The sequence below is a fragment of the Dendropsophus ebraccatus genome, chromosome 3 (genome assembly GCF_027789765.1).
Source record: "Dendropsophus ebraccatus isolate aDenEbr1 chromosome 3, aDenEbr1.pat, whole genome shotgun sequence".
NCBI classification, from domain to species: Eukaryota; Metazoa; Chordata; class Amphibia; order Anura; family Hylidae; genus Dendropsophus; species Dendropsophus ebraccatus.
Window position 1 is genome coordinate 20,759,186 of NC_091456.1, and position 14,782 is coordinate 20,773,967.

Sequence of the window (14,782 nt, forward strand, 5' to 3'; positions counted from 1 at the left end):
CTCAGCTCCTCTTTGCTTCACTTGCTGCTGTAGGTGTGCGACGTGACAAGTACCTCAATTCCTAATTGCTCTTTCCATGGATTGCTGGAGTGTGAGATACCATCAGCTCAGGCTGGCTGTCCTGCATGCAGTGCTGAAATTGATCAGCAAGCCGCCATAGACTGTAAAATTCACCTGTGCGCCTAGAGGATCATTCATTTACATCTGCTTTCTTACCAGTAATAAATGGACAATTTATTAGGAATGTATCTAAACCTTCCGTCCATGGCGGGATTCAAGTTGCTTATGTCAGATGGCATTTTTCTGCTTCCATCATCTCATTGGCATCGCAAGTGTGCACTAAACATATGCACTGGATGTATGCTGCTGTATACCCGTACAAGTGCATAAATCTGCCATTGAATCCTATTGTAAAAAAAAGTATGTCAAGCAATTTTTGTACTAAATGATATGTGACAATAATTTTTAGTACAGTAAATAAAATATATAATAATATATATAGAAGGTATCAGCTTGGTTATCAATAATGTAAATGAGTTACAGTATAGTGATCATAGACATTACATTGTAGACTCCACCTTTTATTGTATATGATGAACTGCCAGTCACTTGTGGTGTGATTCTCCATTAAGATTAAGAATATCCTCATGTCCGATTATAATAGTGTACACAACAGACTTAGGGTCCATTACATGGGGCGATTATCTGCCCAGCCAGGCATAATTGGGCAGATATTTCTCTGTGTAATAAAGACAAGATCAGTCAAGCAGCCAATCATCAGCTGATCCTTGTCTTTGAGCATCGCTCCATGTAATAAGAGGTGCGAGGGTGACGGCTGAAGAAACAGTAGAGAAAATAATAAAGATGTATACTTACCTGTCCAGGCTCCCTGGTGTCCTCTTGCCTGTTCCCTGTTCATTGCAGCCGCCACTGACAATTCCTAATCCATCTGTACGGTGACAGGCTGATCAGCAAATCACTGGCGATGGCACTGTTCTGTCACTGCAGAGGCAGCTGTGGTGAGCAGGGAACAGGCAGGAGGACACAAAGGAGTCTGGAGAGGTAAGTATACCTTTATTATTTTCTATATACAGCAAGGGATGTGCGGATATTGCTAATAGTCTCAGTGACAAGTGCTGGTCTAGCAGATCAATGCTCACTTACATAGAAAATCGGGCTATGTAATACGGCTCCTAGGTGAACATGCCATATTTTGGATAATCACAACTGATAGCTTTGCAATGTCTATGATAGCATGTGCAATAATCTTTTTTATTTACTTATTTTAAAATGCTAGGTGTTTTTTTCCAGAGCAAATAAAACACGGATAAGATACAAAAAGGTACTGTAGCCTGGAACACTATACACTTACATACTGTAGAGCAGGGTAACCCAACCCGTGGTTCTCCAGCTGTTGCAAAACTACAACTCTAGTTTGTCATGATGGGAGTTGTAGTTTTGTAACAGCTGGAGAGCCACTGGTTTTCTGAACGCTGCCCTAGAGGAAACAAGCCATGAACCTGGCCTCGGAATAGACTCCTGCCCTATACATCAGTCTGCCCAGTGCCTCAAGGACATGCTGAGCGCATATAATTCTGGATTGTCTTTGTAACAAATTCACTTAAAATACACCCCCCAAATATTTTTATTATAACCATGTAAATTTGTTCACACTGAGCAGTTTTCATGCACTTCGTCGCTCAGTGTGGACTTGACCTAATATGTCAAAGAACAATTGATCTCTTTTATGTTTGTGTTTGCCTTTGAAACCATGGTCTTGACCCCAATTTGCATTGTCACCTTTGTCGTTTGTCACCGGTTTTATGCAAAACTCTTTAAAGGATTACTCTGCAGAAAATGTTCTTCTTTTAAATAAACTAGTGTAAGAAAGTTATACAGGTTTGTAATATAATTCTGTTTAAAAATGTCAAGCCTTCTAGTACTTATCAGCTGCTGTATGTCCTGCAGAAAGTGGTGTATTCTTTCCAGTCTCTCTGCTGCCACCTCTGTCCGTGACAGGAACTGTCCAAAGCAGTAAAGGTTTTCTATGGGGATTTGCTACTACTCAGGAGAGTTCCTGACTAGAAAAAATACACCACTTCCTGCAGGACATATAGGAGCTGATAAGTACTGGAAGACTTGAGATTTTTAAATGAAAGTAAATTAAGTAAATCTGACACCAGTTGATTTAAAAACATTTTTTTTTCTCCGAGGTACCCCTTTAAGGGCTGTGCATCTGTGTGTGTGTGTGTATATGTATATACAGTGGTGTCTTGGATTACGAGCATAATTCCTTTTGGGACCGCGCTTGTAATACAAATCCACTCTTAAACCGAAGCAAATTTCCCCATAAGAAATCATTGAAATTGGTTCCCCACCCCAAAAATAATAATATTGTGAAAAACATGTAAAACAAATGAAACAAACATTTAGAAACAACTGAATGTGTGATATTATAAGTAACTGTACAGTATAACAATCAGCATGTGGCGTATATTGTATAGTAAGTGCATAAACCTGAAAAAACGGCAGAAATTTGTGGATACAGGATGGAACTGCATATCCCCATAATGCAGTAGTGTAGTACAACAGGCTAGAATAGATAAGCAGAGGTGTCAGAGGTCTGTGTGGTCACATGACAGCAATGGGAAAGGGGTATGTGTTCAGCATGGACCAATCAGGAAGTAAGAATCACTGAGCTGTGCAGGAGGACTGTGACAGAAACTTTTCTATACAGCAGTGTTTATAGCTGAGTGTAAGTGCAGACACATTATAGCAACAGTGTGTATAGCTGAGTGTGAGTGTGTAACGCCTGGAGTAGTGGATCCACTGGACCGTCACCAGCGATAGCACAGACCTCACCAGGGAGCGGAGTCTAAGGGGCCGCTGGTTTTCACCAGAGCCCGCCGCAAGGCGGGATGGACTTGCTGCGGCAGGCGACCCCCAGGTCGCTACCCCTGGCTTGGTTGCTAGTGACGGCAGGCGAGGCGTGACAGGAGCAGTAGGCAGCAGATAGTGCAGGCGGAGGATAGTATATGCGCTAGCAGGTGGCGGACAGGACTCAGGAACAATGGGAAGGCAGCGAGCAAGGACTAGGGACTAGGACTGAGGACAGGAACAAGGGACAAGGACTAAGGTCAGGAACAACAGGGAGCTGGGCCAAACGCTATGGGAAGCATGTAGAGGCTCCAACACAAGGGACAGGGCATGCTGGGATTTATAGGGAGAGATTGGTGCAACTAACCAATTAAGGGCGGACTGGCCCTTTAAACCCGAGACAGCCGGCGCGCGCGCGCCCTAGGAGGCGGGGTCGCGCGCGCCGGCCGGCACAGACTTAGACAGGAGCGGAGGAGAGGTGAGGCGCCCCCAGGGGCCGAACTAGCAGCAGCGCCGGGTCCCTGCACAAGGACGCCGGCGGCTGCATGGGGCAGGAGGAGGTCGCGGCGGTGGCCCGGAACACGGGCCGCCGCCGCGGCCGTGACAGAGGGCAGGCACATTATAGCAACAGTGTGTATAACTGAGTGTGAGTGCAGGCACATTATAGCAGGAATGGAGAGGTTAGAAAACACAAGGGCTGGCAGAGACTGCAGGGAACATGAGTGAATGAGCAGGGCATATGTGGTAACATAGAGTGGTTACAGCTGTAAAGAGATTGCCTCCACAGTCCTGTCCCCTGATGCAAGCCCCAGCCTTAAGTGGATCTGCTATGATTTAGAAGGTGAGGGAGACTTCCTAGGTCAGAGTACATAGCTGTAGAGCCCGCTGTGCTGGCCATGCCCCTCCCCCACTCCCCATTCCACCCAGTACAGGGAGCTCTTAAAACAAGTTACAATTTTGAAAAACTGTGAGCTCTTCTTGCAAAACGCTCTCAATGCAAGTTACTCTTAAACCAAGGTACCACTGTATATATATACATATACACACACACATATATATTTATATATATATATATATATATGTGTGTGTGTGTATGTATGTATGTGTTGTCCTTATTAAAGTAAATCTAATAGCAATGACCTAGAGCTCAGAGAAGTGATCCAGCCAAGCCTCTTATGACAACAGGTGATGATGTGTTGTCTACAGAGAGAGGCAAGAGCGGAGGAGCTGGAGACAATACACATATTGTAGTTCTACTGTTTTCAACTTCTCGTCAGGGATTAATCGTGCAAAAGCACCCTGAAGCCAGTATTACCTATGGTAATACTGTATTAGTATGTTATATATCTTGGGGCACTCCGATTTATCTAAAAATGTTACTGCAGCCTGCCCTGCTGGTGGCGCTCTCAACCTATCGCAGCCTCAGTGATAGTCTGTCACGTAGCAGATCAGGGAGACTGCATCATCAGCGTAAGGCCATGTTCAAACAACGTAGGTTTTTAATTAATCACAGCCATTGTTGCCGACACATAGTATACACTCCGGCCGGGTTCACTAGCGGCCCCATGAAAAACTGAATAGCGGCTGCACAAACCTGACAAGTCACACAATGGCTCATGCAGCTCCGGCCGGACGCTCCATTGTGGGCTATGGTGAATTGGCACAAAGGAAGATCGTCTGGCAGGTACTGCAGTACTAGCTTGGATAATCTTCAGTAACACTGGAGGTTCTGTGACCCGACCCGGCCGGGTCACAGAATGGCCAGTGTTTTACGATGTGTGAACATGGCTAAGGGTGGTATGAAAAAAAGTGGTTTAAAAAAAAAAAAAAAAAAGGAGCACCAGTTTTGAAACAGGCAAGGCCAGTATGCTGCAGACTGGTATAGATTCTATTTCTGGATTTCTTTATAAGAATAACTACGCCTTTGGTAAACCCGCCTGTGTGGCAGTGCAGTGAACCAGAAAGGGGTTAATCCTGTCTAGCTTTATTTTTGAGAGTTACGTGATCATGTGTTCATCACACGTATATCAGCTGCATGAGGACATTATATCCTATGTGTGCAGCTGACTGTTCCTGTATGTGATGTCTATTCTTAGCTGTTAGTTTGGGTTTCTTTTTATAAAAAGCCATAAATAAATGAACAAACACAGACATGTATATAGATGTCAGCCTGCAGAGTGTAGCTACGTCTGCGGCAGATATGTATATGATTAGAGACAGTCACTGAGGCCTAAATGTATCAATACCTGTAAAATAAAAACTGATCATAGCAACCAATCACAGTTTTGTTTTGTTTTTTTGCTGTGATTGGTTGCTATGACCAGTTTACACCAATATCTATTTTACACAGTTTGATGAATCTAGTCATGAGTCTTGCCCTATAGAAAATGCACTCAGAGACTACTTTTGGTTAGTGTACCCCCTTAGTGAGAGATCATTGTCTATTGGTTATTTCAATGAATTCCCACCACATAGACTTTTCTGACCAAGCTGTTAGGAGCAGTTGTTACAAGAGGGTGAGTGCCTACTTCAAATTGTACAGTTGTCCCCAGTAAACTTATCCTTTTAGTGTAACATTGTGATCACTTACATCCATCATCATTACATTTACATATAAAAAGTTTTATTAGAATCCAACTCTTTTGCTCTTTTGTGGTGCATTATTTTTTTTCATATATATATATATATATATATATATATATATATATATATATATATATATATAAATAAGCCTTGTATTATGACCATAATTGATTCCGGGAATGTGCTTGTAATCCAAATCACTCGAAGAGCAAAGCAAATTTTCCCATGAGAAATAACTGTAATGGAGATGATTTGTTCCACAACCTAAAAATAAAGTAGGTAAGGTGTTCTGTATGAATAAAGAACAGTGTATCAGTAAAGAAGGGGTTAATCAGTTAACTCTTCCACCACACACAACTCCCCAGGTGGCTACAAACTTGCTGGTGCTGGTACTAGTGCCGGCTGCCTGGAAAAGCTCACGAAAAAGGGGTTAATTCAGGGCTCAGAGCGAAGTAGCGGAGGCAGGACAGGCACTGGAGGAGAGCCAGAAGGCGTCTGATCACCAGAAGAGTCGATCAGGTAGCAGTAAGCTAAAAATAAGAAGTCTTTCTACCCAGTGCAGTATCAGGATGGGAACACAGGTATTAAAGGGGTAGTGCGGCGGTAAACAATTATTCACAGAATAACACACATTACAAAGTTATACAACTTTGTAATGTATGTTATGTCTGTAAATGGCCCCTTTCCCCGTGTCCCACCACCCCCACCCGTGTACCCGGAAGTGTGGTGCGCTATACATACCTGTCACGTGCCGACACGTCTCCGATCTTCAGTCTGCGATGTCATCTTCGGACGGCCCAGCCGAATCCCTCCGAGCGTCCTGAGTGCCGGCCGCCCTCTTCAGCGTCATCGGCTGCTCAGCCGCGATTGGCTGAGCACAGTTATTCGGCCGGGCCGGCCGGGATTCGGCCACGCCGTCCAAAGACAACATCGCAGACTGAAGATCGGAGACGAGTCAGCACGTGACAGGTATGTATAGCGCACCACACTTCCGGGTACACGGGTGGGGGTGGTGGGACACAGGGAAGGGGGCCATTCACAGACATAACATACATTACAAAGTTGTATAACTTTGTAATGTGTGTTATTCTGTGAATAATTGTTTACCGCCGCACTACCCCTTTAAGAAATCTTGCTCATTAGCTTGTCTTGCAAAGCGCTCTCAAACCAGGTTACTTGTAATTCAAGGTTTCACTGTAAATTTTATGTTTGTTTGTTTTTTATGGAAGATCTCAAAAAAGCATCTTAAAGCAACTCTGTACCCACAATCTGACCCCCTCCAACCTCCCAAACCACTTGTACCTTCGGATAGCTGCTTTTAATCCAAGATCTGTCCTGGGGTCCGTTCGGCAGGGGATGCAGTTATTGTCATAAAAACAACTTTTAATCCAGCAGCGCTGTGTCTAACAGCCAGGGCTTACATTTGTATATGCATTAGGCTGGCACCAGCTCTCCGTCCTTCCTCCCCACCCTCCTCATCATTAGGAATGATCCAGGAACATTTACTGCTGTTTGAGCTTTGCACAGGTGTATTAACGATCCAGCCCATGTTCATTATACACAGGTGGGGAATAGGAAGCAATCTGCCTGGAGCATTCCTTATCATGAGGAGGGTGGGGAGGAAGGACAGAGAGGGTATGCCAGCCTAATGCATATACAAATGTAAGCCCCGGCCCCGGTAAGACACAGCGCTGCAGGATTAAAAGTTGTTTTTATGACAATAACTGCATCCCCTGCCGAACGGACCCCAGGACAGATCTTGGATTAAAAGCAGCTATCTGAAGGTACAAGTGGTTTGGGGGGTCAGATTGTGGGCACAGAGTCGCTTTAAATATATGTTGTACCCAGAGATAAAGTATAAACAGATAACAACACTATACTATAATGATATTATAAGGACATCAGCATTAGTGACTCCTCTTTATATAACTGGCTGAGTTTGCTGCACTGCGCAGCGGCACACGTCGCCATATGACCTTATGATCCCAGTTATATGTGTACGGTAGCTGTGCGGCACACTATGTTGTATGAGTTAATTTCCTTTAGTCTTCTGTGGATAGTAAATGTTCCGCAGATTAACTACCACATCTACTAATTCCAGTTCTGCCTCATCAGCTAAGTTCCATATAACCACAGCCAGATTTAGCAGCGGCTATAGCGTTCCTCGGATGGCAGACACATGAGGGCGGCCTCCTTGGCGTTGCAAAGCTTTACTTACACTTCTTTTTTTTATTGCGGAGCAAGATTTACGCCTAAGTATTGACTATCTGGCTATAGTGGTGACTATAACTATAGTGACACAATCCGTATCAGTGCCTTCCTCAGGACATAACATCCTGCTTGCAATGTCTAAAGCCGCCTGGATTTGATGATGCAGATTGGCTTTCAACCTCCCCATTGAAATCAATGGAGAAAATTTTTTATAAATCTGCAGCGTATCTGACACCAAAATTTACATACTATCGATTTACTTGAAAAACAAACCACAGGTCAATTTCCGCATAAATTTTTGTACAGATTTTTTTCTGCAGCTTTTAGATTATTATTTTATTTTTCATATTTTATCAATTTTGTTGCTACAGTAAATTATGTGGATTTTCCATGTAAAAATCCACTTCAAATACATCAGTTATGGTCTGGGTCCTAAAGTGAATCTGCCAGCTGCCAGTCAGGTTCCAGACTGCTTATGTTGTTAGATCAAGGAGACACATGGTACCTTTTTATATATCCGTCTGTGCTTCAAAAACATTGAAAGAAGCTTTTAAACCCTAGTGCAAATGGTCCAAGAGGCTTTCCTAAGCTCCTGAAATGCTGAGAGCTATAAAGCTTTCCTATCCCTTCCCCTGCTTTATTAATGGTCAGCTGGAAGCAGAGCCCCGCTTCCATATCTCGTAGCTGCACACAATTTGTATATACTGTGCAGGACTGAGATTTTGAAGCAGGACTCCCTGCTAGAAGCTGTCAATCAAGCAGTAATAGGTGTGGGAAGGGGAGCAAGGAGATGTTACAGCGCTCAGCACTTCAGGAGCTTGGGAAGGCCTCTCTGACACTTTATTATTTTTTTTTTGTTTTTAGGAACATAAGCATTTTTCTACATTAGGGAAGCACAGACAGATATATAAAATTTAGTGTGTCTCCTTGATTTTAGAGTGTCAGCAGTTTGGACTGTAAATGAAAGCTGACAGATTCAGGCTATGTTCACACACAGTAAAATAAAATAGGTATAAAACACAGTTGTAGTTTGAATCTATTACTGCTTGATTGACAGGGGGGGTACTGGGGGAGTTCATTAAATCCAGAATTCAGTTCATACTCCTCACCCATAAAGCTCTCCACCTACTGCCTCTCCAAACATCCTCCCCTTATCTCCACCTACCATCCTACCCGTGCTCTATGTTCTGCTAATGATCCTATAATCACATCTTCCATAATCAGACCCTCTCACCTCCGCCTCCAGAACTTCTCTCGTGCTGCACCAGTTCTCTGGAATTAATTACTCAAAGACCTCAGACTCACAGTTTCAAGCGTGCCCTAAAGACTCATCTCTTCAGGCTTGCTTATATGCCTAAACTTGTCTCCCCCTTAGCTATCCCTTCGCCTTCTACTCTATATCTCCTTCAGTGCCATGAAATTTCTACCTGAACTCAGACAATGGCGTGTGACGGGCATATAAAGCACTTGTTGCCTTTTGTGTTCCCCCTAGTCCTCCTAGCCTGTAAGCTCTTGCGAGCAGGTCTCTCACCCCCTTAGTACCTGTATTTATTTTAATTATTTTATTTTATAATGTGTAAATATAACGTCTGTATTGTGTAAAAAAAAAACAAAAAAACGCTGCAGAATCTTTTGTCGCTATACAAATATACTAGGGCTGGGCGATATGGGCCTAAATCAATATCGCGGTTTATCGCACATGTAGCGGCGGTAACGATAACTGAACGATAATTATGGCACGCCCCTTTTTGCAAACCACACCCACTTGCTATGCAAACCACACCCACTTGCCATACTTAATATCAAAAAAGTAAAAAAGCTCACTGAGCAGCAAGCCGTGGTTAGTCTATCATCATCATCATTATTATTATCATTTGTCATTATTAGGGGGTGTATGACTACACAGGGGGGGCCGACAGGGGTGTATGACTGTACAGGGGTGTATGACTATACAGGGGGGGCGGAAAGGGGTGTATGACTTACAGGGGGGGGGCGGAAAGGGGTGTATGACTATACAAGGGGGCCGACAGGGGTGTATGACTATACAAGGGGGCCGACAGGGGTGTATGACTATACAGGGGGGCCGACAGGGGTGTATGACTATACAGGGGGGCCGACAGGGGTGTATGACTATACAGGGGGGCCGACAGGGGTGTATGACTATACAGGGGGGCGGACAGGGGTGTATGACTATACAGGGGGGGCGGACAGGGGTGTATGACTATACAGGGGGGGCGGACAGGGGTGTATGACTATACAAGGGGGGCGGACAGGGGTGTATGACTATACAGGGGGGGCGGACAGGGGTGTATGACTATACAGGGGGGGCGGACAGGGGTGTATGACTATACAGGGGGGGCGGACAGGGGTGTATGACTATACAGGGGGGGGATAGGGGTGTATGACTATACAGGGGGGGCGGACAGGGGTGTATGACTATACAGGGGGGGCGGACAGGGGTGTATGACTATACAGGGGGGGCGGACAGGGGTGTATGACTATACAGGGGGGGGGATAGGGGTGTATGACTATACAGGGGGAGGGTGGACAGGGGTCTATGACTGTACGGGGGGACAGGGATGTGCTACTATACAGGGGGTGGATAGACGTGTATGTATGACTGTAGTTCCCTCAGTAACAGTACAAGGCTGTAAATTAGGAGGAATGGATGGGCTGCAGCAGGCAGGATAAGCTGTAGGAGACATTGCTGTGTGTGACATCCTGTCTGCTGCAGTCCATCCATTCCTCCTAGCCTTGTACTGTTTACTGAGAGGACTACAGGTCAGCTGCTGCTCCAGCTCTGAAATGCCGGCGTCCCTGCACACACACATGTGCAGCACTTGCCGGCCGGATGTGGGGGGCGCTCAGATGAGACCAGACCGGTGGGGGGCCTCGGACGGGTGAGGTAAGGTGGGGAGGCCTCGGACGGGACCGGACCAGTGGGGTGAGGGCCTCGGACGGGTGAGGTGGGACCAGACGGGTGGGGAGATCGGGCGCTCGGACGGGACTTGTGGCGGGGGCGGGCATTCTCACCTGGACCCTGCTTCTGCTTCTGCTGCTCCTCCTCCTCCTCCTCCTCCTCCTCCCCCACCTCCCGCTCTGATGCCGGCGTCCCTGCACATAACGTGCACCGCTAATGCCGGGCAGTGCGCGTGTGTGCGGGAGCACTCTGACGGGACAGGAGAGGGGAGAGGGCGCTCTGAAAGGAAGATGGAAGTACAAAAATACCGCAGATACCGTCCTGGCTAAGTTGAGGTCGGTTAACCGACTCCAGTGACGGTATCGGTATTTTTGCGGTATACCGCCCAGCCCTAAAATATACATTATTATTATTTATAATATTATTATTAATAAATACTGAGACTTACGGAAATACTATATGCGGACATAGCCTATCCTAAAAACGTTTGGTTTTCAAACACACATCTTTTCACCATGTTTTCAGTTAAATTAAATGGACATTTTAAAATTAGCCACATTCAAAAGGCCATCACGAACCTAATCTAGAAGAGCGTACCGGCGCCCCTTTATTGTGATGACGGCCCCTATAATATGTTAAACAATGGACTTTATTGGATAGTCAACGGCCATAGTTTTGAGTATAAAATAACAGTTAAAAATTGTTGTGTGAACATAGCTTAAAGTTGTAACAGAATGGATGTTTAGTAATATGACAATAAGTCACTTTCACACCTCTTTAGCATCTCTTTTATGTTTACCAAAAGTTTCCCAAATACATAGTCATATCCATATCCAAAAGAGTGTCGTATATTTGCTGTATGAGACATCCAGTAATCATTGAGGGTGGGTTCACACTGAGGAATCCGTGCAGAGAGGTTCCCGCAGCTTCCGTCACTCATCCCCGCTCGTAACCATCTCCACGTAGAATCCATTTTTGTCAATTCTTTTGGCAGAGGGTGGAATTTGTCGACCATAGAATGGAGTCTACGGGACGGGCGGAAATGCCGCTAGTGTGGGCCAGCGACGGAATCTGCGGGAACTTCTCAGCATGGATGCCTTAGTGTGAACCCACCCTTACTGTGCAGTATAGTTAGGGTTTTGTTTTGTTTTTTACAGTGGGAGCCCATAGGAGATTGATGCCTCCATGACAACCATCAAGGGCATTTATTAAACCTCTACACCAGGATATATTTTATGTATTGTGAAAAGAACCCCAACATAGAAAAAGCAATGAATATTAAAGGGTTACTCTGCCGAAAATCTTTTTCTTTCAAATTAACTGTCAGAAGTGTCAGAAAGTTATATATATTTTTTATTTACTTCTATTAAAAAAATCTATAGTCTTCCCATACTTATCAGCTGCTGGATGTCCTGCAGGAAGTGGTGTATTCTTTCCAGTGTGACACACTACTCTCTGCTGCCACCTCTGTCCATATCATACCATACCATAGAGAACCTCCCCTGCTCTGGACAGCTCCTGACATGGACAGAGGTGGCAGCAGAGAGCACTGTGTCAGACTGGAGAATACACCACTTTCTGCAGGACATACAGCAGCTGATAAGTACTGGAATAATTGATATTTTTAAATAGATGTAAATGACAAATCAATATATTTCTGAAACCAAGATTTTCGCCGGAGTACCCTTTTAATTACATAATTTTTTGAATACCTCTTGAACGCCTGAATACCTACGCATGAAAGCATAATACTCTTCCGAGGATATTTATAAGCTATAGGTATGTTCTTATTACCCGTATGTGTACAGCAGGTTTTATGTGTGGGTTTTTATTACATTTCCCAATATGCTTGGCACTTCAGGATTACGAGGAACATCATTTTGCTGTGGTCTTGGCACCAAAGTTTGCACTTGTAAAGTTTGAAGGTGTGATAAATTGACACGACAGCTCATCCCTGATGCCCACCTGTTTAATCAGCATTACAGCATGTTCATCTCCTCAAGAAAAATCCGTCTCTTAATTGTTCATGAGAGATCTGTTCTGAGTATTCCTTCCAGAGGCCGGGCCCATTACCACTATCCTCTTCAGCTTAATTTATGCAAACCTGACACTTCCAATAAATTGCTTCCTTCAGACTTGGCTGTTTTGAATGAATTTTTATTTCTATGGCAGTAAAGATGAGTTTCATTTAGTAGAAAATTGGATCCCTGGTGATTGACAGAGAAATCTGAATACTCTCTTCAGTAGGGACCTGTTTGTCAAGAAACTTAAAAAAAAAAAAAAAAGCAAAAATTTACATGGAAGGCAAATGTAACCTAGATGCTGCCAGTCTACTGTATCGGGCTTGTGTTTATTTCATCGCCAGGATTTGTGTACATGTGGGATTATTTTATGTTTTGGATAATATATTTTTTTCATTGTGTATGTTTGCAAAGAGGTGGGGGAAATTTAGGAAAAAAGAGGGACAACAAATATCTAAAAATAATAACATGCACACAAAAAAGACCCTGGATAAATCTGTTCAGTTCAGTGCAGATGTCTCGACAGTCCCTCGCTGGTCTTATTTTACAGGCTGCCAGCGATGACTTCTGCAGTCAATCAGCTCTGGATTGGTGCGGGACTGAAGAGTTGTATTTTTGTTGTTTTACATCATTTGCTCTTTGACAGCTGCTTTTCAAGGGGTGGTCGGCATCAGAAAATTGTGGAACATAGGCTTGAGTTGGCAAAATAAAAGTGATACTCACCTGCCTTGGGGGAAAATGCCCGTCCTGGCTGATGGATTGTGCGCTCCGCCTATCAGTGACTGGAGCGGTGTTCTTCCCCAGTCACTGAGTGGCTGAGCGGCCAGTCTATCAGCCAGGTCATAAAGTTGGTTCAGAAGAGAGCCTGGCAGGGATCTCAGGTCAGCAATCTGGCGCTGGGACAGGTTAGTAATGATCAATTAATATGGTCCTCCCCTGTCTTTTGAAATTTTTTTGCCAGCACCAGACTTTTCCTTTAAGGGTAGCTTCACACATACTGTATCGCAGCTGATTCATTTGACTAAATGCATGAACACAGCATTAAATCCGCACTGTAAAATCTGCAGCAAATTTGATGGTGCAGATTTGATGCTGTGTTCATTCATTTAGTCAAACCTGCTGCGGATCAAAAAATCAGCTGCGATATGGTACATGTGAAGCTACCCTTAAAGGGATTCTCTAGGATTTTTTAAAATGATGGCCTATCCTTAGGTCAGTCCCTGTCCCTGCTGTCCATGTGACGTGTGAATTCTTCTTTATGGAAAAATAAGACATCCCCTGAAAATAAGACCTAGTGCATCTTTGAGAGCAAAAATGTATATTAGACACTGTCTTATTTTCGGGAAAACACTGTATTTATAAATTTTATTTTACATTTTATTTATATTACTTATAGTTTTAACTTTTTATTGTTTTCCTTAAAATTTCTTGTTTATAGAATTTGCTTTTGCTTGGCCAGACATCAGAGCTCAATCCTAGAGAGACGTTCACACATCAGCGTTCTGAGAAGCTTCTAATTAACAATTAATTATCTGGTTAGCGCTATTCTCAATATCCCTTAGCAAAATGTTTAGTTGTGAATCGGTCTGCATGCCAGTGGTCTTGAGGGTCTGATTTGTGAAGCCCCATGCAACAAAGTCTCGGTATGAAGGTCAATGATCCAAGAAAGTCAACAGAGTTTTCAAAATCACCACCATAGGCCCAAAGTCATTTAGTCTTATGGTGCTCTGCTTCTTCGTAGATTTCCTGCTGAATGAATGTGGATGACTACAGAGAACCACTTTCGGAGTATAGAAGCCTGACACTTGTGACTTTATGAAGGTAAGATTGGCATACTAAGATACAATTGAGTTGTTCTGTTAGAGATATGCATTTGGCTTAAATGAAGCTTTTGGCTGACTTGTTATTAAATGTTTCCAGAATCTGGCTGTTTTGGGAAATAATAGAAAAAAAAAAAAAAGAATTTAGAGACTCTGTGTGTGCCACCTGGACACAAAGAGCTATAATCACAGTGCCATCTGGTCAGCAGCGAGTAGATTAATTTAAAGGAGTAAAAGAGACATACGCTGCAGCATGCAGTTAGAATGTCCTGGGGAGAGTAACAAGCCTGGGTCTACATTTATTGATTCAGTCGTGCTATAACCATTACTGCAGGGTTTCATAGGTGCTT

General features: G+C 43.9%; 1 protein-coding gene across 3 annotated transcripts in view; it reads left to right on the forward strand.

Moving 5' to 3' along the window:
- ARVCF (ARVCF delta catenin family member) overlaps positions 1–14,782 on the forward strand; it is a 543,287-nt gene that overhangs the window by 207,170 nt on the left and 321,335 nt on the right. For all 3 annotated transcript variants that reach the window (XM_069961072.1, XM_069961073.1, XM_069961074.1), the window contains one exon: positions 14,354–14,433. The gene's annotated coding sequence lies outside the window, so the exon portion shown is untranslated. The remainder of the gene's footprint in view (positions 1–14,353; positions 14,434–14,782) is intronic.